The sequence below is a fragment of the Crinia signifera genome, chromosome 2 (assembly GCF_055691185.1).
Source record: "Crinia signifera chromosome 2, ASM5569118v1, whole genome shotgun sequence".
NCBI classification, from domain to species: Eukaryota; Metazoa; Chordata; class Amphibia; order Anura; family Myobatrachidae; genus Crinia; species Crinia signifera.
Window position 1 is genome coordinate 322,180,711 of NC_139218.1, and position 26,395 is coordinate 322,207,105.

Below are 26,395 nucleotides of genomic sequence, written 5' to 3' on the forward strand. Positions count from 1 at the left end.
ATGGGGTCCTTGTGTTGTCCTTTTCATTGGTTTTGGGAGGAGATGGACAGATCCATTTGGCAGTGTTAAAGGAATGTGACTGGAAGCATTTCTAATCTCCTATGTCTATTCCAACTCATGCTAATAAGATAAAGAATATTATGCCTCTGGACACACTGCCACTTTGCTCTGTATGATCACCCATGTTACTGAAATAAGGTCCAAAAAGCATTGTACCTTAACCGAGTCTTCAATAACTCTATGTGCTGTTTGGCAAATGGCCACGGTCTTCCTCAGTCAGCATTTAATTTACATTTAAACGCAAACTGTATCGGATCGTACAATAGTGGTGCAGTTAGATTGACTAGGTCAACACTATGTAGTTATATTCTCTGCATTGTTACTAATGTGCTGAAATTAAGCTTGAATGCGTAATATTATGCACACAAAAGCACATATGACTGCATGGTTAGAGCCAATGTTTATTGAGGATATTCACATACAACACAAAGGAAAATGCAGTATAGCAACAGCATACAGCTATTTGACACTGGTACGAGAAATCTTGTACGCAATTGTCTCGAGACCCTGTGTCAGTGATAAAATCCCTTTCTGTCCGCAGAAACATTTAATAATCATGCAGTTGCGGTATTGTACTGCTTGAATGTCTGATGTTTCCCTTTGTTTCAAGAATAATGCAAACCTAAAGTATACTATAGAAAAATGACATTAGAGAATCTAGAATTTCAAAGAAAGGAGAATATTTTCTTACAGGAAGTTAAATTTGTTGCACAGAAAAAAGTGAAGCCGGAGCAAGGTGTATAATTTTCTGTAATGATTACTATATGTGATATATGTACATTTTTAATGTTTAGAATAATGTGTCTATTATCCGTGACGTGGTCATGGACAATATTACCTTTTGGATGTACTTGATAAGAGAGCTGACAAATTCTCATATGTAATGGTAACCTTACAGAACACATTTATTTCTAGCAACTAAAGAACACATTGAGATGTTTCAGCTACTGTACCTAACTATTTTATTAGAACCTTTCATGAAGAAGTTTTGTGTTGCGTGGCAGCCCTGTAGCAGAGTGAGGCTATCACATAACCTGCTTCAATGCCGTTTATTCTTCTCCAGGCCTTTCTAATTGTATAAAACATTAGTAAATCTACAGTATGTCAACTCAATGATTCAATACAATGCATAGAACCTTTTTGTAGGCATAGTAACAAGTTTCAAGGATAACTCTTGAGTAATGTTCTTATATGACATCACAGTATCATAAGAACCATCGGTTTTCCTATTGGAATATATTTCTATGCTTCAGAATGTAAAAATATTCTGCAAATTAACTGCTTTCAAAATGATATGAGAACTGATTTGTCAAGTAAATTGACATTGGAAGTTATGTTCTATTAGTAAGTGTTCATCACATATTCTAAATGAATCTCTTTGTTACAAAGAGTAGCTGTCACCTATGTAGACAACAGAATATCAAGGGCAGAGCAAGTGCTGCAGTAGATCCAAAGCACCCTAATCTAATATAGAGCTTGTTTTCGTGGCTGGCACCCCCTGACGTCTGCTCCTGCACCTGACCTCCGTTCCTTCCCCCTGGTGTGTGATAACCTTGCTCACTGTTATAGCTGGGTGAAAAGAAGCAACAGCAGTAAGACAGTGGACACCTTGTCAACCACTGCTCCTGCATCGGACAGGCCCTTAGTGTGACAGGCCCTCAATGTCAAATAAGGAACAGCAACTTAATGAGCGTTAGCTACAGTAGTAATCCTACAAGACTCATGAACCCCAAAAAGCAGCCATAGCATTGCAGGTAGAGAAATCAGGCAGTACTTTTTCAGTATATACATTGTTATTATAAATAACACAGATAGTACAGGTACATATACTGTATGGTGGTCCCTATGATGGTGCCTGTATTTGTATGGCAGTAGGCTGTCAGTGTATTGTATAAAGATGCTCTGTGTATTGTATGGTGGTTACTAGGATTCTTTGGGTATTATATGATGGGTATGGAGTGCTTGCTGTAATATATAGTTATAGTTTTCCCTGTAGCAGATAGAGGCTCTCTTGAGAGGCCCAAATTTGCAGTTACTATTCCTGGATTAGGAGATATCTGCTTTTATCATTGGTATAGGTATTAGCACTACAGGGAATGGTGTGATATATCCAAAATGCCTTTGATTTTACATATTTATTTATATAAACACATCCATCAAAAATTCATTATAGAGAATTTTTGTGGAAGTTAGGGTTAGGAAAATATTTCCCTTTTTTCCATCAAAGGAAATTAATTCGTATGGCTTTACCAAGAGCACTATGAGAATCTATCTTTGTTGAAAGATTTAAATACTGTTCCCCTGATGAAGTCAGTCTATATGAAACGCGTTGGGTCGTTTTCTTATTGCTGTATAACCTGTGACAACTCTTTGAAGGACCAAATAAACAAATATTGGATGAACTTCACCATCTGCTTCATTGAAAAATTGGATCATTATATTTGGACTGTGTATATAAATTATAGGCGCCATACCACTATTGGGTTATATATATATATATATATATATATATATATATATATATATATATATATATATAAAACCTAAAGTGGCTTCCATTGCTTTGATTCAGAACCTAAAGATTGCTGGTGTTGGTGGTGGTGATGTGGAGCACAATAGTATATTGGCCTAAGTTGGCTAGAACCCTTAATCACGCTCTGTTTTACACTGTTGTAATGGGCTCGATCACAAACCTCCAGTGGGTCTTTCATTCTCTAGTCTGACACTGACACTCCAGCCCATGCTGGGTTTTTTTTGTTTGTTTTTTACGTCATTCTGTCTCGCCATGCTTGCACTTGCTCTGAGCACCACAGTTATCTGTTTCACATTTCTCATATGTCTATAAATCCTGCATTCACCATTTACTGTGGAGGGGCTTAAAGACTTCAACAAATAGCATGCTTATCACCTGTCTGTTATACTGAACAGCATAATATCTGGAAGTGCTGCCTTCACTGCCATAGTTTGCCACTTGTAAGCTGAGAGGAAGCAAAATGTTACTAATATGCTGTGGCCGAGTACTGTCAATCAGCATGAGCTTTAATCAGACTGGAACAACGTAAACTAATTACACACCTAAGTGATGCACCGATATTCCAATGGCACTTCCAAAGATCATCTGATGTCCCTTCCGACGGACCTTCTAATGATGTGATCATGTTTCATAGCCCATTGCATTGTTCTATTTGACATGCAGCAAATCAGATGAACCGATACAATGAACGATATGTGTGTAATAGACAGATTGGGATAGTCCTGCAGATCGGTCTTAGGTATCATGATTGCTAGACATATCGTGTCGTTTATACATAGCTTAAGGCATTAATATTGGGTTGCATATATTTTAAGTTGCAGATACATTTAAAATGCATCAAGTTATGTTTTAAGCATATCAAAATGCAGCTGCAAACTTTAGAAACCAGTCATCATCATCAACTTATTGATCACTGCTGCTTTTAGGGGTATTTCCTGTGCTTATTAAACCCACAAGTAAGTCGTGCTAACCCAAGAGATCAAATCTATGAATTTCCCCAAGTGTTAAACTCCAAAGGTGCATTTACTTTAGATTTTTCCTGTCAACACCTGAGAGTTCAACAGCTGGGGGGCAGAGTGGAAGGGGGCAGAGTGGAAGGGCGCAGACAAAAGGGCAGGGCGCATTCAGTAGTTTTGAAATCGGGCAGGGCGCATTCAGTAGTTTAGAAACCGGGCAGGGCTTGGTACCCTGCAATACGAACTTAGCGGGAACACTATGTTACAATATCTTTATTTTTAAATGCTCTCTCATTGATTAGTTTTTCACTTTTTTACACTTCTAATTTCAAAGGAATGATCTTTTTGCTTCCTATTTGCCAAGTTAATACGTAGGATGGAAAGAAATAACTCTGAACTCTGACTCTGACCTGCTCCTTGCAGAAAATTGATTGACACAATGAAGTTCACTAAGACTCCACATTGGGTCTAGCTGCTAAAATCCAATCATTTTGTACCCAGTAAAATCAGCATTCTCCTATTTTAGCCATGCAGAACAAACTCCCCCTATTGTAGGTGGGTTATCTGCTGACAGAATTTTGTCATTCATAATTGTGTGTGTTTTTTTTTAATTGTATTTGATCTTTTGGATAACATGGAAAAGATGAAGAAATGAGAGAATACCAGAATAAAGTGCTGAATAAGGGTTTGTTGGAGTATTTATTTAAAACAAAAAAACCTCTACTGTGTATGTAATTCCTTCCCCCCCCCCCCATTGTCCTTGCTTTGAACTGTCATTGCTGTTGCCATCTATATTCTCCATGTGATGATCCCCACTGTTTCCTTAGTGACATCAGTTGCAACCAAATATGGAAAACAAGTAACCTGGCTCTATTTTCAGTGGCAAGCATGGCAGTAAAGAAAAATACCAGGTAGAAAACTACTCCATGTTGTCCTACCACGGGAAAAGCCTTCTCTAGAACCCCAAGAGCAAGAAGATGCAACTAAGATAAATGGTGAAGAGCAGTTATTAATAACAGCAGCTGACTGTTTGATTTGTGCGGTGACTGGTTCATGTTTTGTGTTTTCACTTTTCTCGGCCCCTAATACTATGCTTAAGTCTGGGGCATGGAACTTTGCCAAGCTGTTGAGAGCAGGCTATCCAAGGGCAGCACACTAGTGAAAGGTGTAAGTGAGTGTTAATAAGAAATAAGCCAGTTCTATTTCTTAAAAATTGATAGAGGCATAGGTGCCGATTCTGTGGGTGCTTGAGGGCCCGAGCACCCACGGAAATTGATGAGCACCCACCTGCTCAGCAGCGGCCCACCCGCCCGTGTCCCACTGCTCTCCACATCCCTCGTCGCTGGCACAGGTACTGTGTGGGCATTTATGTATTTGGCACTGTTGCTATAATTTGAATATTGGAGACAACTGTGCTTGCTGTGTAATATAAATCAGTTATATGTTGTGGCCACGCCCCTTTCCCATGAAGCCACTCCCCTATATTTTTGGCTTGAGCACCCACCAGCAAAAACATAAATCGGCACCTATGGATAGAGGTGAAAAATGTTAATCAAAATACTTGAGGTCAGTAAGAAAAAGACAATATCCTCTGGTGCAACTAACATGCTCCTGCCAACTAGAGTAAAATTCCATTAGAAAAAAGTGTTGTTCATTTATTGAAATAGGAGTACATGCTTATTTTTCTATATGGTATTGTTGTCAAATAACTTCAAAAGTGGTTCCTACAGAGGTATATGTCCACATAGTTCAGCGGCCTCAGATCTGCAAATCTGAGAGCAATGCCTATGCAGAGAATCCTTCACAAAGTTAAACGATTAAAGTTATCCCAACTATGCTCAAAATATAATAAAATAGGTAAATACACATCCCTGAGTAATGCTTCCTTTCTTTCAAAGTTGTATGGGGGGCTGTAATAACGAGTAACCCTTCTACTTTCTTTGGGGTGACATTCAGTTTACCAATATGCCTCACCTTGCTATTTACATGGTTGAACTAGACCAGGAGCTCTATTGTTATCCTGTGTTTCACATCAACATTTATGATTAATTCTGGGCTGACAAAACTTGTCCTCGAGATATACCACATTCACATTTTCCAAACCACCTAGCTGGTGTACAGATGTAGTCATTACTAACCTGTCACATCAAATATGCTACATTCATTCCTAACCGACACATTGTACAGATCCACAGGAAAATATAAAATGTTGATGGATCTTGAGGACCATTTTGGCCACCCTTTCTCGAATGAATATAGTGAATTGCCTGTGTGGGCATTTGCAAACTCTTTATTCCATGTCACCTTGTAGCCAAACAGTGTGGATTTAATGCAGTATCTGTGGAGGCTAATATATAATATGGTACATACTAATGGACATTGCTTCCTTTTTAAATTGCTGGGACGCCAGCTTTAAAAAAATGTTTTTTATTATATGTTATTTGTGTTTATTACTATTTGTTTATAAATGATTCTTATGAGTCTTGCGTTTATAAATGAGTCGTATGAGTCTTGAACTAGTGGACCTTAGCAATATATCCTTTTATAATATATATAGAAGTGTAAATTTCACTGTGACTACTGCAGTATCTAGTACAGTAGTTTCTGTGGAGGCTACAATATAAGATGTCTTCGAAAAAGAAAGCTCATGAGAAACTACTTACTTCCGGTCAGACTTGGTGCTAGGAATGTTGGGCAAAGGAGAACATTTCTAAAAACTAATAATATAGGGACTGATGTAAGTCAGCTGTAATTGCTCCTGCATTGCTTACACATAAATAAATGTGTATATTATCCCATTTGAAGAGTTGTAGGCATCTGTGTCACCGGACTATGCTATCTGTACTCTTGCAAAAGATATGGACTGGAAAATGATTCACGTCTTATGTAAAACCATTATAACCATTTAGAAGCAGGAAAGACATAATTCTCTAGAGCAGGGGTCCTCAAACTATTTTGCTCTGACAAATAAATAAATATAATTGCGGGACCCCAGCAAGTTACTGCAGAAGGTCATCACATCACATGTGCAGGCAGCAGACAGCACATCCATGGCAGCATTGTGGAGGCACAAAATGATAGGAGGAGCCTGAAGTAACAGACAATTCAACAGATATTTCAGACTCCTTCAATCACTGACTGAGATGAGAAAAGTCATTAGCCTGATGGTCAGCAAAATGGAGTCGCGACCCCATGCTGAGAAGGTCAGGATCCACTTTGGGGTCAGGACCCACAGTTTGAGAACCGCTGCTCTAGAGTATACTAGTGGCTTCTGCATAATTAAAGAAAATATATTATGATTGTTAAGAATTGATGATGATGATGAATATAAAGCCATATCAAAGTCTGTACATACTGTATACTAATAAGAGCAAGGGCTTTTACTTTTCTGGTTCCTGGTTAGGAAGAAGGTGCTTAGTTGTATGTGAGTTCATACACATCGTTAGGCTACATTTTTGACTTGATACAGAAGGGGCTTCAAGTTTCTGCACTGGAGCAGTGAAGAAATGGTAGATGCTAAATTGTAGTGGGCTAAAGGACCTTCCACACCCAGGGGGAGGAGCAAGGTCGGGGGGCTTGCTCCTTCTCTATCCATGCCACCACTGGTTGCCTTTAGTAACCAGGTGGCGAGCGCAGCGAGCCACCGTGCCCGAAGCGTGGCGAGGGTCTGTTTGGGACCCTCCTTCTGACCTTGCTCCTCCTTTTTCTACTCCCTCTCCTCCCTGAGGTCCTTTAGCCCACTACAATTTAGACCTAACCGTGAGGTAATGCCATGGTGGTACGTGGCAGTGGAGATACTCTTACAGGGAGGCCTCCTCTGTATAGGCGAGACCTGGGATTATCTGAAAAGTGTCTGGAAACATACAGCTACCTTCCCATATGCATCTGATGATCTGAGACTGCATTTGGTTTACCTGGGCCTGTGGGTCCACAAGTTATCATAACACCAATTGAGGTGTTAATGCAGTGCTACTCCCATTGGAAACTGTGTAAACTATGTCTTTATTTTTAAATATTGTTTTGAATCCGGATGGTAGGTTGACATGCATATGGTCAGCATAGTGAAAAGGTTGAAAAGTGAAAAGGTTGACACAAGCAAAAGTCTGACATGGCTAAGGTTGACACAGGAAAAGGTTTTTAGTTATCGTATATCTCGCACCATAAGACGCACTTTTTCTTCAAAAAAAAAGTGGGGGGAAAAGTGTGTGCATCTTATGGAGTGAATACTGTAAAAAAGTGTGCAAAAATGTGTGCACCAGCATCTCAGGAGCTGCAGCAGAGACCGTCCCCCCCCTCCCCTGGTACTTGTCAGCAGCTCACAGAGGTCCGGGCAATGGCGAGTTAAGTGAGGTTGCGCGGTACACATATTAGGGGTCCACGTGCTCATCTGCATTGACACTAACAAAAAAAGCGTGCAAAAAACTCCTGGATGCTGCTGCTGCACCAGCATCTCAGGATCTCAGCAAAAGTTTGGTCTTCAAAAGGACTGCTATAGCAACACACCAGCATTGGAAAATAACTGTGAGTGCATTGACAAACATCAATATTTTGTGTGAACACCCTTTGCCAATAAAACAGCATCAATTCTAGGTACATTTGCACACAGCTCTTGAAGGAATTCGGCAAGGAGTTTGTTCCAAACATCTTGGAGATTAACCACAAATCTTTGGTGGATTTAGGCTTACTCAAATCCTCCTGTTTCTTTGTGCAATCCCAGACAAAATTGATGATGTTGAGATCAGGGCTTTGTAGAGGCTGTATCAACAGGTCCAGGACTCCTTGCTCTTTTTTACACTGAAGATCTTAATGACATTGGCTGTATGTTTGGGGCATTTTCCTGCTGCAGAATAAATGTGGAGCCAATCAGATGCCTCCTTAATGGTATTGCATAATAGATAGGTACCTGTCTCTATTTCTTAGCATTGTGGACACCATTACTCCTGATAAAATCCCCAACTCCATTTGCTGGTATGTAGACCCAAACTTGCTAACTTGCAAGGAACCTCCACCATGCTCCACTATTGCCTGCAGACACTCATTATTGTACTGCTCTTTAGCCGTTCACCAAGTGAACGGCTTTCTGTTACAGCCAGATATTTTTGCACCCCAGTTTCTGTATTTGTATGCATGGTTGAGTCGTTTGAGTCAAAGGTATGGCATTGTACCTAGGTCTCTCTGGTTTCTTCCAGTTATGAGCTGATGGCACTGCTGGACAACTTTTGATTTTGAAGGGAAGTAAGCAAGTAAGTCTTGCATCTTATGCACTAAGTTTCCTTGGCCAACCATTGCATCTATGGTCCTCAACTTTGCCCATTTCTTTGGGACTCAAAAAGCTTGAAAAGCAAGTAATGAAGCTCCAGCCTGCTTGAAATCTATGCTTGGGAGAGATCGTGCTGATGGTGTATGACCTGTGAAATCTTCCTCAACCTCTGTAGCAGAGTTTGGCTGTTCCTCACCCAGTTTTAACCCTCATTCACAGCTGTTTCTGTTTCAGTTAGAGACTGAGTTTCAACCTACATATTAAAATGCTGATCATTATTTCCTGTTTGGTATGATTGGATAATCAAACACCTGACTATAATCCTACAAACTCCCTGACTTTGGGCAAGTGTACCTAGAAGAATTGATACTGTTTTGAAGCCAAAGGGTGGTCAGACCCATGCCCTTTGCATTTTGTTGATTGATAAAAATCAACTATTAACACTTCTTTTTTGGAAAGCATTCTTACTTTACAACATGTTGGGGTGATGCAGGTTGGTTTGCACAAGCAAACTCCTTTACTGGACAAAACCATGTGCACTGCAGGTGGGGCAGATGTAACATGTGCAGAGAGAATTACATTTGGGTGGCGTTTGTTCAAACTGAAATCTAATTTGCAGTGTAAAAATAAAGCAGCCAGTACCCTGCACAGAAACCAAATGTAACTCTCTCTCTCTCTGCACATGTTACATCAGCCCCAACTGCAGTGCACATGGTTTTGTCCAATAAAGAAGGAGTTTGCTTTTGGAAACCAATTAACTTTGTTCCACAACTGCCTAAATTGAGATGTGTGCTGTGTGTGATTTGAGCCATACAGTTTGTGATATACAAATAGAACTGTACACTGGAGGCGATTTGCACTACATGAGATTTGAACTGCACCTAATTTTTGACTACACTAGAATAGTCAATTACAGGGTAGGTGTGATCTAGTTAAAAAAATACCTGCCTGCGCATACTGTGCATCACATCACAAGGCAAAAAAAACAGTGTGATTTGAACTAGATGCAATTTGATCTAAAATTTTCTAACTGCACATGATAATCGCACCGTGTGTGGGCACCTTAAAACTTTTGCACAGTATTGTATATATAATATTTATAAATATATTTATGTAGTTTAAATCACACAGCTTCAAAATGGGAGTAGTGAGAGTGGCAAGATAGAAGGGTTGGTGGCAACGACAAGATAAAGATGCCAACTGATCTTATATTTAATTATTTTGCTTTTAGATTTATTTGCTATTAGTAACTGAATAAACAAATTTCTCTTTCATTTTAAAATATTAAATCTTAATCTAGAACCTACACGTTGATCTTCGCAGGTAAACTTTCGGAACCTTTGGCATACAGCTTAAAGATGTTCCATGTGCCATGTCTGGCACACTTGCAAGGGGGTTCTGACCTCTGCTGTATTTTATAATGTTACCAAAGCATACTTTCCAGCAAGGTCGCAGTAAGGTTTATTTAGGCTCCGGGCTACTAAGTTGTTGAAGCCCCTACAATACAACATACATCCAACCTTCTTGCCAATGTAAACAAAAACGTAACCAGAGCTGGCTTGTTTAGCAAATATTTCAATAGATGACCGTTTCTTAGCAATATGAAGATTTAATAAAAATGAAACACATATATTAAAAATAAACACATACATATAAAAATATGTAGGATGGACACATTAAAAATTAAGATTTTTTGGGGGGGGGGGGGGGGGGGGGGTGATGACCCTTTAAGACACTTTTAGACTCCTATATCCAGGATGATAAAAGACTGGAGGGGATGTCTCTATTTAGAGCAGCAATATATTACCAGGTGGCCGGTTCCAGATGCATAATGAGATGGTGAATGAGTAGTTCTGGTAGCTTGTCCGGTATACCTGGGTGGAATTGTAGTGATCGGTGCTGGTCCAATCTTTGAGCTGTGAAAGATGACCAGGTAGAGAATGCTAGTCCCGAATCCAGTGTTTAGTGGAAAGAAATTTGTAATCCTCAGGATTGGCAGTGTCAGGGTATTAGAGTTCTGAGAAGCTCTACGTGTTTCTCTGGGAAAGGTCTCCCAGCTTCCTCAGGAGCTTGCTCATTATGCATCTGGAACCGGCCACCTGGTAATATATTGCTGCTCTAAATAGAGACATCCCCTCCAGTCTTTTATCATCCTGGATATAAGAGTCTAAAAGTGCCTAAAAGGGTCATCACCCCAAAAACATTTTTTACTTAATTTAGAATGTGTCCATCCTACATATTTTTGTATGTATGTGTTTATTTTTAATATATATGTTTCATTTTTATTAAATCTTCATATTGCTAAGAAACCGTCATCTATTGAATTATTTGAGAAACAAGCCAGCGCTGGTTACGTTTTTGTTTACTTGGTTTATTCTTTGGGGACTGACTATCCCCACACCAGCTGCTGTTAGCAAGCGCACCTTACTACCACATATTTCTCTACCGTCCAAAGGGATACTGGGTTCATTACTATGGGAATAGAGTTCCTCTGCAGGAGAGACAAGCACATTAAAGCTTTCAGTGTGGGTGCACTGGCTCCTCCCCTCTATCTCCCTCCACTAGTCAGTTTAGAAAAATGTGCCTCAGGAGAGGCAGTGCTTCTGGATGCTCCAGAGGAGTTTTCTTCAGTTTTATTTTAGTTGCAATCACGGTTGCGTATATCAACCGCCAAGGAGGGACGAAGAGCATGCCCTGCAGGAGAGAGACGAACAAGATCTTCTCCTGGGCGGAGCACCATGTGATGGCCCTGTCGACTATCTTCATACCGGGAGTCGACAACTGGGAGGCGGACTTCCTAAGTCGTCACAACCTCCACCCCGGGGAGTGGGGGTTACACCCACAAGTGTTCAGTGCCATCGTGGATCTGTGGGGGCTCCCTCAGATCGACCTCATGGCCTCGAGGCTGAATCACAAGGTGGACAGATATTGTGCACGGACCAGGGATCCAGGGGCGGTAGCTGTGGATGCCCTGACTTGGTCCTGGGATTGCCGGCTGGTGTACCTGTTTCCACGGCTCCCATTGCTGGCGCGGGTGCTAAAGTGGATTCAGCATCAAAGAGCAGAGGCCATTCTGGTGGCACCAGATTGGCCTCGAAGGGCCTGGTACGGGGACATTCAGGCCATGCAAGTGGAAGACCCGTGGTGTCTACCTCTAAGGAAAGACCTCCTCCTCCAAGGACCGTTCGTCTATCAGGACTTACTGCGGCTGCGTTTAACGGCCTGGAGGTTGAGCGGCAGATCTTAGGCCATAAGGGACTACATCCTTCAGTCATTGCCACCATGACTAAAGCCAGAAAGCCTGTTACAGCTTCCCACTACCATCTCATATGGCGAAAATACGTGGCCTGGTGTGAGCAGAAAAGTTTACCACCAGCGGTGTTTCATCTGAACAGTTTGTTGAGATTTCTTCAGGCTGGTTTGGAGCTGGGACTCCGTTTGGGTTCCTTAAAGGTCCAGATCTCGGCTCTGTCAGTCTTCTTTCAAAAGAAGCTGCCGGCCGTCTGAGGTACAGACTTTTCTACAAGGGGTCCTGAGGATTCAGCCCCCTTTTGTACCGCCCACTGCGCCTTGGAACTTGGACGTGGTTCTAACCTATCTGCAGTCCTCTTGGTTTGATGCATTGGAGGAGTCTGATTTAAAACATCTGACATGGAAGACTGTTGTCCTGCTGGCCTTAGCTTCGGCCATTCGGGTATCTGAGCTTGGGGCATTGTCATGTAAGAGCCCTTACCTGGTGTTTCATGAGGATCGGGCAGAACTCAGGACGAGACCACAATTCCTACCGAAGGTTGTGTCGGCATTCCACCTCAACCAACCTATTGTGGTCCCTTCAAGTGTATGTTAAGCGCACGGCTAGAATCTGAAAGATGGATAGTCTCTTAGTGCTTTACGACGCACAGAAGAGCTCTCCTGCTTCTAAGCGGACCATAGCACGCTGGATACGCTGCACGATCCAACAGGCATATGCAAAGGCTGGTTTATCCCTTCCACCATCGTTGAAGGCTCATTCAACCAGATCAGTAGGGACTTCTTGGGTGGCTGCCCGTGGGGTCTCGGCCCTGCAGCTTTGCAGGGCCACAAGTTGGTCGGGTCATCACACATTTGTAGGATTTTACAGATTTGACACCCTGGCCAGGGAGGATTCCCAGTTCGGACAAGTGGTTCTACAGCAGACACCGCACATACCCGCCGGTTCTGGTAGCTTTGGGACCTCCCCATAGTAGTGAACCCAGTATCACATTGGACGGTAGAGAAAATAGGATTTTGGGAACCTACCGGTAAACCCTTTTCTCGTAGTCCATATGGGATACTGGGAGCCCGCCTCTGTGTGGCATTCCTGCTGTAAGACACCTTTCCTTACAATGTTAAGGCTTGTTGCCTTGTTGTCTATTATGACTTTCTTCAACAGTTATTGGTGACATCAGAAGTTGTTATGATTCACCTCTTTTCTTATTTTTTATGTTTGGTTTGGGTGAGCTGGTATGAATCTCACCACTTTATTTGTTCACATACTTCCTCACATTGCTCTCCTTCGGCACAGTTTTTAATTAACTGACCAGTGGAGGGAGATAGAGGGGAGGAGCCAGTGCACCCACACTGAAAGCTTTAATGTGCCTGTCTCTCCTGCGTAGGAACTCTATCCCCATAGTAGTGAACCCAGTATCCCATATGGACTACGAGAAAAATCCTATTTTTTCCCTTCTTGCCAATGTGCTTCCAATAAAATTTGCACAATACCACTATGCTAAGCAGGCCCAGCGACAGGGGGGGTCAAAGGGGACAACTGACCCAGGCCGACCATCGGAGGGGCCCCAGAATTAGACACTCATCCCTGCAGTCAGCCACCCGGTACTCGATTGCTGTGGGCGGCTGACACATAAACCACCCCCCCCCAACAAGAATATTTGCGTCCGCGGCGCTGCAGACTCGGGAGGGGAAGCTTCCTGGGGATGCCTGTCAGAACACGCAGCTTCCGGCCGCGGCTTACACACACTGACATGAGCGCCGCAGCAGCACAGGCTCATGTCAGTGTGTGTAAGTGCGCGGCGTCCGGGAGCTGCAGGTTTAAACAGGCATCCCCAGGAAGCTTACCCTCCCGAGTCTGCAGTGCAAATATTCTTGTTGGGGGGGTGGGGTGGTTATGTGTCAGCTGCCCACAGCAATCGAGTGCTGGGCGGCTGACTGCAGGGGGTGGGGGCCCCCCAAAAATATCAATTTATGGGGCCCCAAGATTTCTGTTGCCGACCTTGATGCTAAGCTATGTAATAATTGTTATAAATTGACTGTAAATCAATTTATATTTTACATGCAAACATAGCAGCAAGGTCCCTGGTAAGGTGCTGGGTAGAGTACTTATTTCCCTGGTAACAGAGAGCTGGACAGAGACTTAGCAGCACACAATGACGGCGTTTATCTGTGCCCGCCCACACAGCATTGTGATATTAGCATAGTCTGCTTGTATTTTATTTTCTTCATTTGTTTGTAACACGCCATTTTGAAGAACTTTTTTTTCATTGCCTGCTGCAGGGAACTTTTTAGCCCCTTCAAATTAGGTTACTGTGCTGATTTAAGGGGTTATGGTATATTAGATCTACAGTGTCTAGGTCAGGACAGGGTCCAAAGGTCGACAGTGAAAAGGTCGTCAGGGTCCAAAAGTCGACAGCCAAAAGGTCGACATGGTGAAAAGATCGCCAAAAAGTCCACATGGAAAAGGTCAACATGAGTTTTTCATGTTTTTTTTTGGTGACATAGATCAACATGGACACTGTCTTAAGTGTACCACGTCCCCTCCCATGGCTCGCCTTGGCACACTATTATATTCTCTCTCCACGCCATAGTGGATGGTAGGGTATGAAATACCACCTGTCAGCATATGTCGGCTCGAAATTTTGGGAAGAAACGCATATTGACATTTTTCATGTCGTCCATTTCCATGTCGACCTTTTGACCATTTCAACCTTTGGACCCTGTCGACCTTTGGACCCTGTCAACCTTTTTGACTGTCGTACTTTGGACCCTGTCAACCTTTTGACTGTCAACCAATAGTGGTCGACCTTATGACTTTCACCTAGAGTCAATATTAGATTAGTCCGGATACCGAAGTAAACAAACGTACCACAGAATTTTAAGTAGAACCTATACTGAAAAGATAATTACATATATCCTGTAATTGATATATACAACTGATTGTGCCATATACTTAGTAGTTTGTGCCTGGAAAATTGTGAAATATACACAGACTAAAAGAATCTACCATTGTATGGCATTCATTGTACACAGAAAGCTGTTCATGTTTATCGTTCAGGCTTTTGCCCTTATTCTGGTTCACTCGCAATGGCAACTTCCCTCTGAAATGGACAAAACCATGTGCACTGTAGGTGGGGCAGATGTAACTTGTGCAGAATTAGATTTGGGTGGGGGTTTAATTCAAAGTGAGATCTACAGTATACTGCAGTGTAAAAATAAAGCAGTCAGTATTTTCCCTGCACATAAACAAATAAATCTCTGCAGATGTTACATCTGCCCACCCCCCTGCAGTGCAGATGTTTTTGTCCATTTGAGAAGGACATTGCCTTTGCAAGTAAACCAGAATAAGGGCCATTGTGTCAGGCTCTGACCAGACTGGTCATCATTAATGGTAGACAGTATTTGCCTTAATTGTGTATGCAAGGTAAATGTCAAATAAAACACCACAAAAAAGTGCTCCTCAGATCTTACTGAGTGCTGAATAGAAAACCTATTGACAGCCTACCTTTAATGAGGATCTTTCATTTAGAAAGTACTGAAAAGGGGTGAAAATGGCTTTTATTGGGCAGTATTCAATGCTCTTCATTCTCCGTGTTTTCGGCGAACAGGGCTAATTTTTGTCGAAATGGCGAATTATTTTGCTGAAAATGATGTTCACCTTATTCAATGCTCATTATGTTCACCGTATTCAATGCTCCCTGTTCGCCAAAAGTGAACAGCGAGCATCGGCCGCTTTGCCGTTTTTTAGTCGCCGCTATTCCCTGTTTTTCTATGGGAAATTTAGCATAATTCACCAAAAGTGTATTCAATGCTAAAATGAAAAACTGTGTTCACTATTTTCGGTGCAGTTCACAGTTTTGCTCTCGACATGTTTTTCAGGTGAACTGAAATTACTACTTCTAAAAGTAAAAAACTTTATTGATTTTTTTTTGGTGTCTACAAGTCAGTTAATTTGTTATTTGAAGGATCTTGATTATTTAATTTCTTTACAAGCGCCACATTAATATATTTTTATTGTAAGTAAATTTATTGTTTTTTTTGGTGAAATTTTTTTTCCTCCATGATGCATTTGATAAAGGCAGGGTCTTCATATTGGTTTCATGTTTGATGAAAGGGGTTGCATGCTCATTGCCATTGGGTTACCTGCTCTGCCGGGGTAAATGCTCATTGCCATAGGGGTTAACATGCTCTGGCTCCGAGGGTTTACAGGACCTGCTAGGAGGGGCTTGGAAAACGCCCAATAAGAGACTCCAAATGCCAAAAAGGTTCTTAAACCTATATCCCATGCCGGAGGAACATTTAAAATTATGGGAAAAAGTTCCCTTGGTAGACGCTCCAGTAGCTAGGTTATCAAAAGCTACCGTGCTGCTGGTACAGGGCGGTGTGGCGTTCAAGGACCCTGTGGACAAAAGCATGGGTGTCCAAAGCTATGATTGTGTGGGGAAATGGTATGTTGCAACCTGCTTCAGAGGTTTTTGCTCTAGGAGAAAAGTTTAGAGTGGCGGCAGAATACAATTTAGAGGCTGGTAAAGAGGCTATTACTATGGCGTCCAAGGTGTCAGCAGTCTCTGTGAATGCATGGAGATCATTGTGGCTCAGGGCATGGGATGCAGACAATGAGTCCAAAAGTCTTTAGAGGCGTTGGCTTTTAAAGGTGATTTATTGTTTGGTTCAGAGTTAGAAGCCATTATTAAACAGGCTACGGGTGGGAAAAGTACTTTTCTTCCCACACCGGCAGCAAAACAGCATTCAAGGTTTTCTGCCTTTCGCTCGTCCTTTCGGCAATCTAGTAGAGGACGTTTTCAGGTGGGATGAGGGAAAGCTCCAAAATCCCGTTTTGGGGCCTTTACAAAAAAGCAGGCTTCAAAGGGTGAGGAGTAGCCTTCAGCATGACATCCAGGAGATTCCCCAATCTGCACTCAGGGTGGGGGTCGCCTCTTGCAATACCGAGACACTTGGGCCTTATTAGGCCAGGACCCTTGGGTTCTTAATGTGGTATCCCAAGGTTACAGGATAAATCTGAAGGGAGTTCCTCCAAGAAGGTTTCTGCCTACACCTTTGCCCAAAGAGGCTTGCATCAGAACAGCCCTTTTGGGGGCGGCGCAATCTCTCCTACAAAAGGGCGTGGCGATTCCGGTACCGCGAGAGGAAAGAAAGATGGGGTTTTACTCCATCCTATTCTTAGTACCCAAACCAGACAACTCGTTCAGACCAATTCTGAATTTAAAGTCGTTAAATCTGCATTTATGGGTGGATCATTTCAGGATGGAATCTCTGAGGCCGGTTCTGCTGAGCCTAGAACCAGGAGAATTCCTAGCGTCTGTGGACATCCAGGATGCGTATTTACACGTTCCTATCTGTGCAGATCATCAGTCTCTACTGCGATTTGCGATAGGGGATCTGCACCTACAGTTTCAGGCACTACCCTTTGGGCTGGTCACCGCCCTTTGGGCTGGCCACCGTCCCAAGAGTATTTACAAAAATAATGGCGGAAATGACAGCAGTACTCCGACAAAAAGGAATAGTGGTTATTCCTTATTTGGACGATCTTCTGTTCAAGGCGGAGTCTGCAGAAAGATTGCAACAGGACCTCTCAGAGGCTATTCAGTTTTTGCAAAATCACGTCTGGATCCTGAACCTGCACAAGTCTCAGCTGTGCCCCTCTCAGCGAATTCAATTTTTGGGGGTTGTACTGGATACCTACTTACATCGGGTGTTTCTACCGAAATTGAAGGCAAAGGATATTTGTCAACTAGTTGAATCATCAAGGGGGCACACGCAGCAAGATGGTGATGCTGGAAGTGTCTCGGATTCTTCGTTGGGCAGAAGACAATGTCCCACCCAAATCTAACTCTCTCTGCACAACTAACATCTACCCCACCTGCAGTGCACGTGGTTTTGTCCATCTAAGAAGGAATTTGCCAGAAGAAGTTAACTAGAATAAGGGCCTTACTGCTGACCTTCTTATTGAAAACCAAATAAAAATAGAGATAATGATACTAATACTAGATGTCAGCAGAGGAGTGTCTAATGCTTATATTATTGGTTGAATTTAAGCAAAAGTGTTATAATAATAATAATAATAATAATAATAATAATAATAATAATAATAGGCATTGTGATTAATGCTGCTTTCCCACTGCAGACCCGTTTTAAGTTACAGGTAATCCTAAACGGTATTTAGCATTCCCACTGCAGCAGATTACAGTTTTAAATGCCATTTAAGTACCATTCCCATTGCAGGTAAAACGTTTTAGCTCTTCAAAACGTTTTTACAGCACAAATAAGTGCCTGTGACTTTAATGGGCTTTTCAGGGATAAAAAGGTGCACACCCACAGTTGTTTTCACATAATAAAAGGTGAGGGACGGGCCTGTGGTGCGTACAAATCCCGCTGCCGTCGACATTTGTGCTATGTGTCGGCTCAATTTAACCCATGGTGGACAGTAATATATACATTGCTGGCCAGTGCCAGCTATGTATATATTACTGCCTAATAACTAAATCATTGGTGCCCAGTGGTGCCTGCAATATGTAGATTGCTGGCATGTGCCAGCAATCTATATATTACTGGCTTATGATTGTCATTGGTGCCCAGTGGTTCCAGAAATATATAGATTGCTGGCATGTGCCAGCAATCTATATATTACTGGCTTAGGATTGTCATTGGTGCCCAGTGGTTCCAGAAATATATAGATTGCTGGCATGTGCCAGCAATCTATATATTACTGGCTTACAAAATAAAACATTGGTGGCCAGTGCTGCTCCGTGTGGAGCAGGACGGAGGGAGGCGGGGCATGTGGCCGGACCAGCGTCGCTAACGGCATCCAGCCGCAGCAGCAGCCAGCCGGACACAGCGGGGCAGCGTGGACAAGTGAGTATAACAGGAGGGGGGGGCGGGGGGTGGCAGCGGGGCGTACCGCCGGGCTGAAAGTGGTTAATCTTTCAGCCCGGCAGCGTACACACACACGGAGATGATGGCTGAAAAAATCAGCCATCATCTCTACCGTTTAAGATGCATTCCCATTGCCTCTTAAACGGTAGATTACCGTGTAAAACTCTGCTTTGGAAACGGGTTGAAATACCGTTTAACTTTAAACGGTATTTCAACTCTGGCGCTTTCCCACTGCAGCCTTAAACGGTATTTTGCCCTCAAAATACCGTTTTAAGGCTGCAGTGGGAAAGGGGCATAAGAGAAGGTATTTTCTTAATTGATAAAACTAGTGTGTCCTGGATAAATTCACAGGAAGTGAGTATTACTCAGGTGGACCCTTAAGGGGTATTAGGGTGTCTTTTAGAGACCCCCTATTGACCATAGGTCTCTCAACTGGGATCTATGTTCCTGCCTGGTAACCGCAGTGGTCTTAATTGGGCAAGAGTATTTATTTTTTTACAGTTTCATATATATATATATATATATATATATATATATATATATATATATATATAAAACGAATCCAACAACCTGCACCCACGGACTTGCTTCAGAAAAAACGACTCATACCAAACAGGCTCAAGTGGACAAGCTTTCGGGCTTTATTGCCCTTCGTCAGGTCAGCAGCATCTGCTGACCTGACGAAGGGCAATAAAGCCCGAAAGCTTGTCCACTTGAGCCTGTTTGGTATGAGTCGTTTTTTCTGAAGCAAGTCCGTGGGTGCAGGTTGTTGGATTCGTTATATTACACTGTGTTTCCTAGCACCGCGGCAGTTATCAGTGAAGGAGGGTGCCGGTCTGCTGGATTGTATATATATATATATATATATATATATATATATATATATCGCAGCATATTCCGTTGCGCTTTACAATTGGAAACAACATTGAAGTACAGTATGATAAAGTATTAAGTAATAGTCACTTAATCGTGGGGATAAATGTTACAATGTTCCAAGAGGTGAATGGGGGAGTTCTCCTTGACAGGCTGAGGAAGTCACAATGACAGCAGGAAGTGGCATCCCGCTAATCTGCTGCTTACCCCTTTCTGTTGTCCTGATGTGGCGAGATCACTCCACGTCCTTCGGTAGACTGTGATTATAGAAGCTGCTGAGATTCGTGCGGCTGCACGTCCCAGTGCGGCTCAGTGTACACATTTGATTTTATTACTTTTTCGGTACTTGTGTACTAGCACGGCGCCCACGATATTTGGTCACATGACATGTAATCGCATCGCACGGCATACACCCGATGCACTGTGATGCGATTTAAAATTGTATAAGCCCCCAACACGATGTTTAATTGTATAAGCACCCTAATGGGGGCTTACAATGTTAAATGCACCCCCACGCCACCCCCACTATGAACGTGAACCCGAAGCGTGGCGAGCGCAGCGACCCCGCGAGGGGCGGAGGTACGCGTCCTACGACCTTTTCATACCCCCACTATCCACGTCGGTGTGGAGTTGATTTTATATAGTTTGGCGAGCACAGTGAGCCACCAAGCCCGAAGCGTGGCGAGCCCCGCGAGGGGCCGCGTATAACTTGTATTCCGCGTCCGCTCGCCACACTTTGGGCTCGGTGGCTTGCTGCGCTCGCCACACTATATAAAATCAACTCCACGCCGACGTGGATAGTGGGGGTATGAAAAGGTCGTAGGACGCGTATCGCCTCCCCTCGCGGGTTTGCTGCGCTCGCCACGCTTCGTGTTCACGTTCATAGTGGAGGTGGCGTGGGCGTGCATTTAACATTGTAAGCCCCCATTAGGGTGCTTATACAATTTTAAATCGCATACCATTGTATATGCGATAGAATGGCATACAATGGCATACAATTCGATGGTATACAATTTAAAATTGTATAACATCGGCTGCGATCACATCGCATACCATCGCATGCCTTATGGTCTGCGATGCAATGGACTTTTTCTTATATAGTGTTGCCTGCACAGTCTATTTTTCTATTAGATTTTGATGCCGCTAGGCCGCGCATTGGGATCGAATTCGGCTAAAACCCATTCAATGTCTATTCGATTTCATGTCAATGTTGACTATATAGTCAAAATGTAATTGAAAGCTAGTCAGAATCGCACCATGTGTACAGGGCATAAGGCTGAGGATCAGACTGTGGTTGAGGCTGTGGGTCAGGCTGCGGGAACTTCAAGCTATCTGTACTCCATCAGCGACAGTGCAGCGATGCTGCATGTGCCATGTGTTGTCTCTGTGAGGCTCTGACAGATTGCATCATTTGCCAGTGCCCCAAATGCTATAAACACCTCCTTTCAGCATTACCTGGGTCAAATAACCCAGGTAGAGTCTGTATCCACTGATGCAATACACAGGTTCTACCCGAGTTTAACCCTGTTTGCTTCCTGGGTTGGAATTGCCAGGTCAGTGGACTCGACTTATTTTTTTGTAGCATTTCCACTGAGGCCCAGCCCGTGTCTATCCAGCAGTAACCTGGGTTTTTCAGTCAGTGTAGAAGGGGTACCTGCTGTGACTCATGGGCATAATAAATAGGCCAAAATACAGAGCTGCTTTACATTTCTTTCCAATACACTTATTGATATGATTTTGCTGTCCATTGAAAAATACATGGAGCATGAGACTTGTTTCATTACAACATGGGATAAATAAGCGTTTCCAGGGAGGGTGTGCATGATGTCAGATCAGCTCAGTGTTTTTATTGCACTGCCCAGTAAGTGCTGGGCTACAAACAGACTGCACAGATTGGGGAAATCAAACAACAGCATACCTCCCAACTTCTGTTGCTGTGAAGTAGGGACACTCGCACGGCGGAGCCACGCACCCCCCAAAAGGGGGAGTGGCCTATGCTATGCCGCAATTAGATCACCCCCCCTGTTTTTCCCGTCAGTGATGCAGAATAGACAGTGTCTATTCATTAGGATGGGGGGACTCCCAACTTCCTGACCCCCCCCCTGCCGCAGGACACTGCCGGCCCCGGGAGGAACGCGGGATCGGGCCAAAAAAAACGGGACGGTCCCGCGAAAAACGGGACAGTTGGGCGGTATGCAATCGTGTGTGAGTTGCGAATTGATTTGTAACTAATCACAGGGCTGCAATATCCACCTGATCGCAGAGTTCTACAAATGGCAGCCAGTGATCAGGGGCCAGATACACTAAGCTTCAAAAGTGATAAAATGGAGAGTGATAAACAACCAGCCAATCAGCTCCTGTCTGATATTTTCAAACACAGTCTGTGACATAGAAAGTAGAAGATGATTGGCTGGCTGTTTATCACTCAACATTTTTTCACTTTTGAAGCTTAGTGCATCTGGCCCCAGGTCTGAATAACCCCCATAGTTTTATTTTACCTTCCTGCAGACCAAGACCAAAGTCTCTTGTCTGCTCTTTCCTGCTTTCTGTTCTAATACCGCACTCCAATTGTGTCACATATATTGTATTTATTGTCACGTCATGTGACATTGGTTTCTCCACATGCATTAAATTGGACCAGACAAAAGTCTGTGATTATGATACCCCAATAATGTAACTGCCTCTGAGTATATATTTTTATATGGGCCAACACTAATATATCTAAGTAAATTAACATTTCTGAATGTGCACAGGTATCATAACAAAGGGGCAGGGTGATACAGAGCAGTTTGTGTGATATGCCTCTGAGGAGAGGGGCGGAGTGATACAGAGCAGTGTGTGATCTGTCTCTGAGGAGAGGGGCGGAGTGATACAGAGCAGTACTGTATGTGATTTGTCTCTGAGGAGAGGGGCGGAGTGATACAGAGCAGTGTGTGATCTGTCTCTGAGGAGAGGGGCGGAGTGATACAGAGCAGCATGTGATCTGTCTCTGAGGAGAGGGGCGGAGTGATACAGAGCAGTGTGTGATCTGTCTCTGAGGAGAGGGGCAGAGTGAGTAATGTTTGGGGAGTCTTATGAGGAGAGCTCTGAGGTAATGGAGGTCGGAGAGAGGGGAGAGTTGCGTGGGCTGAAAGGGCTTACCTCAGCCAGGTATTGTGGTGGCTGGCCAGAGCTTAAGGCTGAGAGCTGTTACCAGAGTCCTTTAGTGTTAAGAAACTGGGACATCTTACTGATAAACAACTGCACTGAAAGAGAACCCTCCACTGCCAGCGATAAGGTGAGTGATTAATAAACACTAGTCTGGAAGGAGCAGAGCATGTCTGTCAGCTGTACAGTTCCTTATACCACACACATCTGCCATTATTGACCAGCATATCGGGAGCAACTAGTTTTAATTCTACTTCTATGTGAACTAAAACCGTGCAGGTAAGTGTAAGCTCACTGGTCCAATAAAGAGACTTATATTTCACCTCAGATGTTACACAGGAGCCTGACAGCCAGGCTGCTGAGGAGAAACTGACCTGTCACAGGCAAAGTAATGCCATTCTCAGAAAGGTCTCAGGTCACCTCTTAGGGCGGTATTCAATGAGCCTGATTCGCCATGTTTTTATGGCGAATTTGTGCTGTTTGGCGAATTTTTGACAAAAACGGTGAATCACCCTATTCAATGACCACATGGCGAATACATTTGAAGGTTTTTTTCGCCATGATTCACTGAGTAGCAATCGCTATCTTTTTATGGTGAAGTGGAATGTGAACTTTTAAAATAAAGTGTTTTGTTTTTTACATTTGGTGTCAAAAAATCAGGAATTTTATTCTGAGGAGGGGCATGCTATTTTTATTCATGTGCTGTAAGCACATGAATATATATTTAATTTTAAAAAAAATATTTTTTTTTCTTTTTTACACAGCAGCCAGCAGGGGGCGCCGGAGCCGAGCCGCTCATTACATATTCATATATTCACTGCACCCGATGTTACGATCGGGTATAGTGAATATACGCGGCCCCCTGCTGGCACCCCCGGGGGGCAGCCTGTGCTGCCTGGCACCCGGGGAGCCCACCTGCCTCCCACAAACGTTCAGGGACAGGCAGAGAGACTTCCATCTCTCTGCCTGGCACCCTCCTCAGGCTCCCTGCGGCATTCGCCGCAGGAGCTCATATTCGCCGGTCAGGGGCAGCGAGCCCCTGACACGTTATATACCGGAGCCCGCTGGCTCCGGAACGTGGCGAATGTGCAGCGAATCCTAAAAAGGATTCGCTGCACCTCGCAGGTATTCACATTGAATACCGCCCTTAGTGTTATTTACACTGTAAATTTCATGTACAAAAGTGTATGAGAGCCACAAGTGTAATGAATGTTATAAATTGCTACTACTTGTGAAAATCTTCTCAAGTTCCTCCAGTAGGGAAACTATTTTACAAAAGTATTCCAGTGTAATAAAAATCCAAAAAGAAAATTTGGTAATTACTGTCTTTGTAATATATCTTGAAGTGTCACATGATCTTAACCAGGGGCTAACGTGGGCCGGAACCAGGAGGAACTGAGTTACGGCAGTAGTAATTGAAGGTAGAACTCAGTTCCGCCCCCTTCCACACAGTGTCCAGAGCGCCCAGCCCATGGCCCGCCTGTTCTCTCAGGCTGTGGATCCTAGCTGGATGACAGCTTTGGCTGGGCGGCACCACTCTATGTAGCAGCATTATCAACAGGCTGCTCCTCCTTGGGCGGCGCTGCGCCTTCAATTCCCAAGCAGTAGCACTAGTCTCCAGGTTTGGGCGGGAGCAATGACAGCTGGAGCATTCACAAAACAATTGCCTCCTCCGCACACAGCAGCTGACAGCGGGGCTCTGTAGCCAGCATCGACGGTCAGCAAGGGTAAGTAGCAATTCAGCCTCTCTGGGTACTGAGTCACCAATGTGCACTGTAATGCGTCAGGCAGTCAGTGTATAGGTGCCCGTACACGCTGCAAGAATCGCACCGTGTATGGGCACCCTATGTGCTGTTGACAGCGCAGGGGTTAGGATGGAAGGGGCCAAAGTACCTCAGAAGCCTATGTTACACTGCCTCACCAATGTATTTTCATATGACTTATGTACATGTCATATGAAACATTCAGAGATAACAGTATGAATTGTAAAATAATGTATGACTTTTTCAGCGGGTAATGACGCACTTAAAAGATCGGTCCTTCTTTCTTAGCACGGCGCCCGTCGGGTCCCATCGCATACCTAAATTTAAGGTATGCGATGAGACCCGACCGACCCGATTTCGGGCTTTAAAGAAGTTTTAACGCACTTTGAAAATCGGTTGCATCGCATGCCATTATAATGGCATGCGATGCGACGCGACCAACCCGATTTTTACATTGGACCCAATGTAAAAAGGGTCCCTGAGACCCGATTTTTACATTGGACCGAATGTAAAAAGGGTCCCTGAGATCCGATTTTACATTGGACCCAATGTTAAATGCTTCCCAGACACGTTTTTAATTGCAAACCCACCCTGATTGTTAATTATGTCAAATGCCCCCCCATTGTTAACGCAACGCCACGATCAACGTGAACCCGAAGCGTGGAGAGCGCAGCGAGCCCGTGAGGGGCGGCGGTACGCGAGCTCCGACCTTTTCATACCCCCGCCATCTACATCGGCGTGGAGTTGATTATATATATAGTGCGGCGAGCGCAGCGAGCCATCGAGCCCGAAGCGTGGAGAGCGCATCGAGCCCCGCGAGGGGACACATAATACTTCTGAAGTAATGCACGTCCCCTCGCGGGGCACGCTGCGCTCGCCACGCTTCTGGCGCCGACGTGGATAGTGGGGGTATGAAAAGGTCGGAGGACGCGTACCGCCTCCCCTCGCGGGCTCGCTTCGCTTCGCTCGCCACGCTTCGGGTTGACGTTGATCGTGGCGTGGCGTTAACAATGGGGGGGGGGATTTAAAAAATGGGGGTCTGGGGGGCATTTAACATTGGGGCCAATGTAAAATCGGGTCTCAGGGACCATTTAACATTGGTTCCAATGTAAAAATCAGGTCGGTCGCGTCGCATGCGATTTGGTTGCATGCGATGCGATCGACCCGATTTTTGCGACCCGATTTCATACAATTAAAATCGGTGGCGCCCTGCTAGGAAACAAGTACCAAAAGATCTCATGTGTTGATCAGTGTCCAGGGCCCATGGTAGTTTTAATTAATCACTGGATGAAATAGACTACTTAGTACTTTGATATTCCCAAATTTCAAATTGATTATTCTCCTGAGGACATAACCTCAGATTACCATGTCATGTTTAATTCCTGAAGGAGAAGAAATTAATGGCCTGGAAAAGTCTATCTAATGGAGAAGAATTGTCTAGTGTGACCTTCAAGATTAACAAAGCTTTTAATTAGAGGAATTTCATAGAATTACTTTGTTCATTTTCACAAATCCTCTGCTTTCTATGTTGGTGGTACTGAGTAGTACACAGTCCAGCACCTTGGGGGCCAAATGTTCAATTCTTAAACTGGGTACACACATAAAGATCTTTCTGTCCAATCGGAAAGGATGCAGCAATTAGACAGTGTGTAGGTCGACA

At 43.6% G+C, this 26,395-nt stretch overlaps 1 protein-coding gene and 1 long non-coding RNA gene across 3 annotated transcripts in view; both read left to right on the forward strand.

Moving 5' to 3' along the window:
• The window catches only part of GDF11 (growth differentiation factor 11), a 312,820-nt gene that overhangs the window by 13,552 nt on the left and 272,873 nt on the right, over window positions 1–26,395 (forward strand). The window lies entirely within an intron of this gene.
• The window catches only part of LOC146057680 (uncharacterized), a 29,697-nt gene continuing 25,485 nt past the window's right edge, over window positions 22,184–26,395 (forward strand). The window contains exon 1 of the long non-coding RNA XR_014469763.1: window positions 22,184–23,102. This is a non-coding gene — a long non-coding RNA (uncharacterized LOC146057680). The remainder of the gene's footprint in view (window positions 23,103–26,395) is intronic.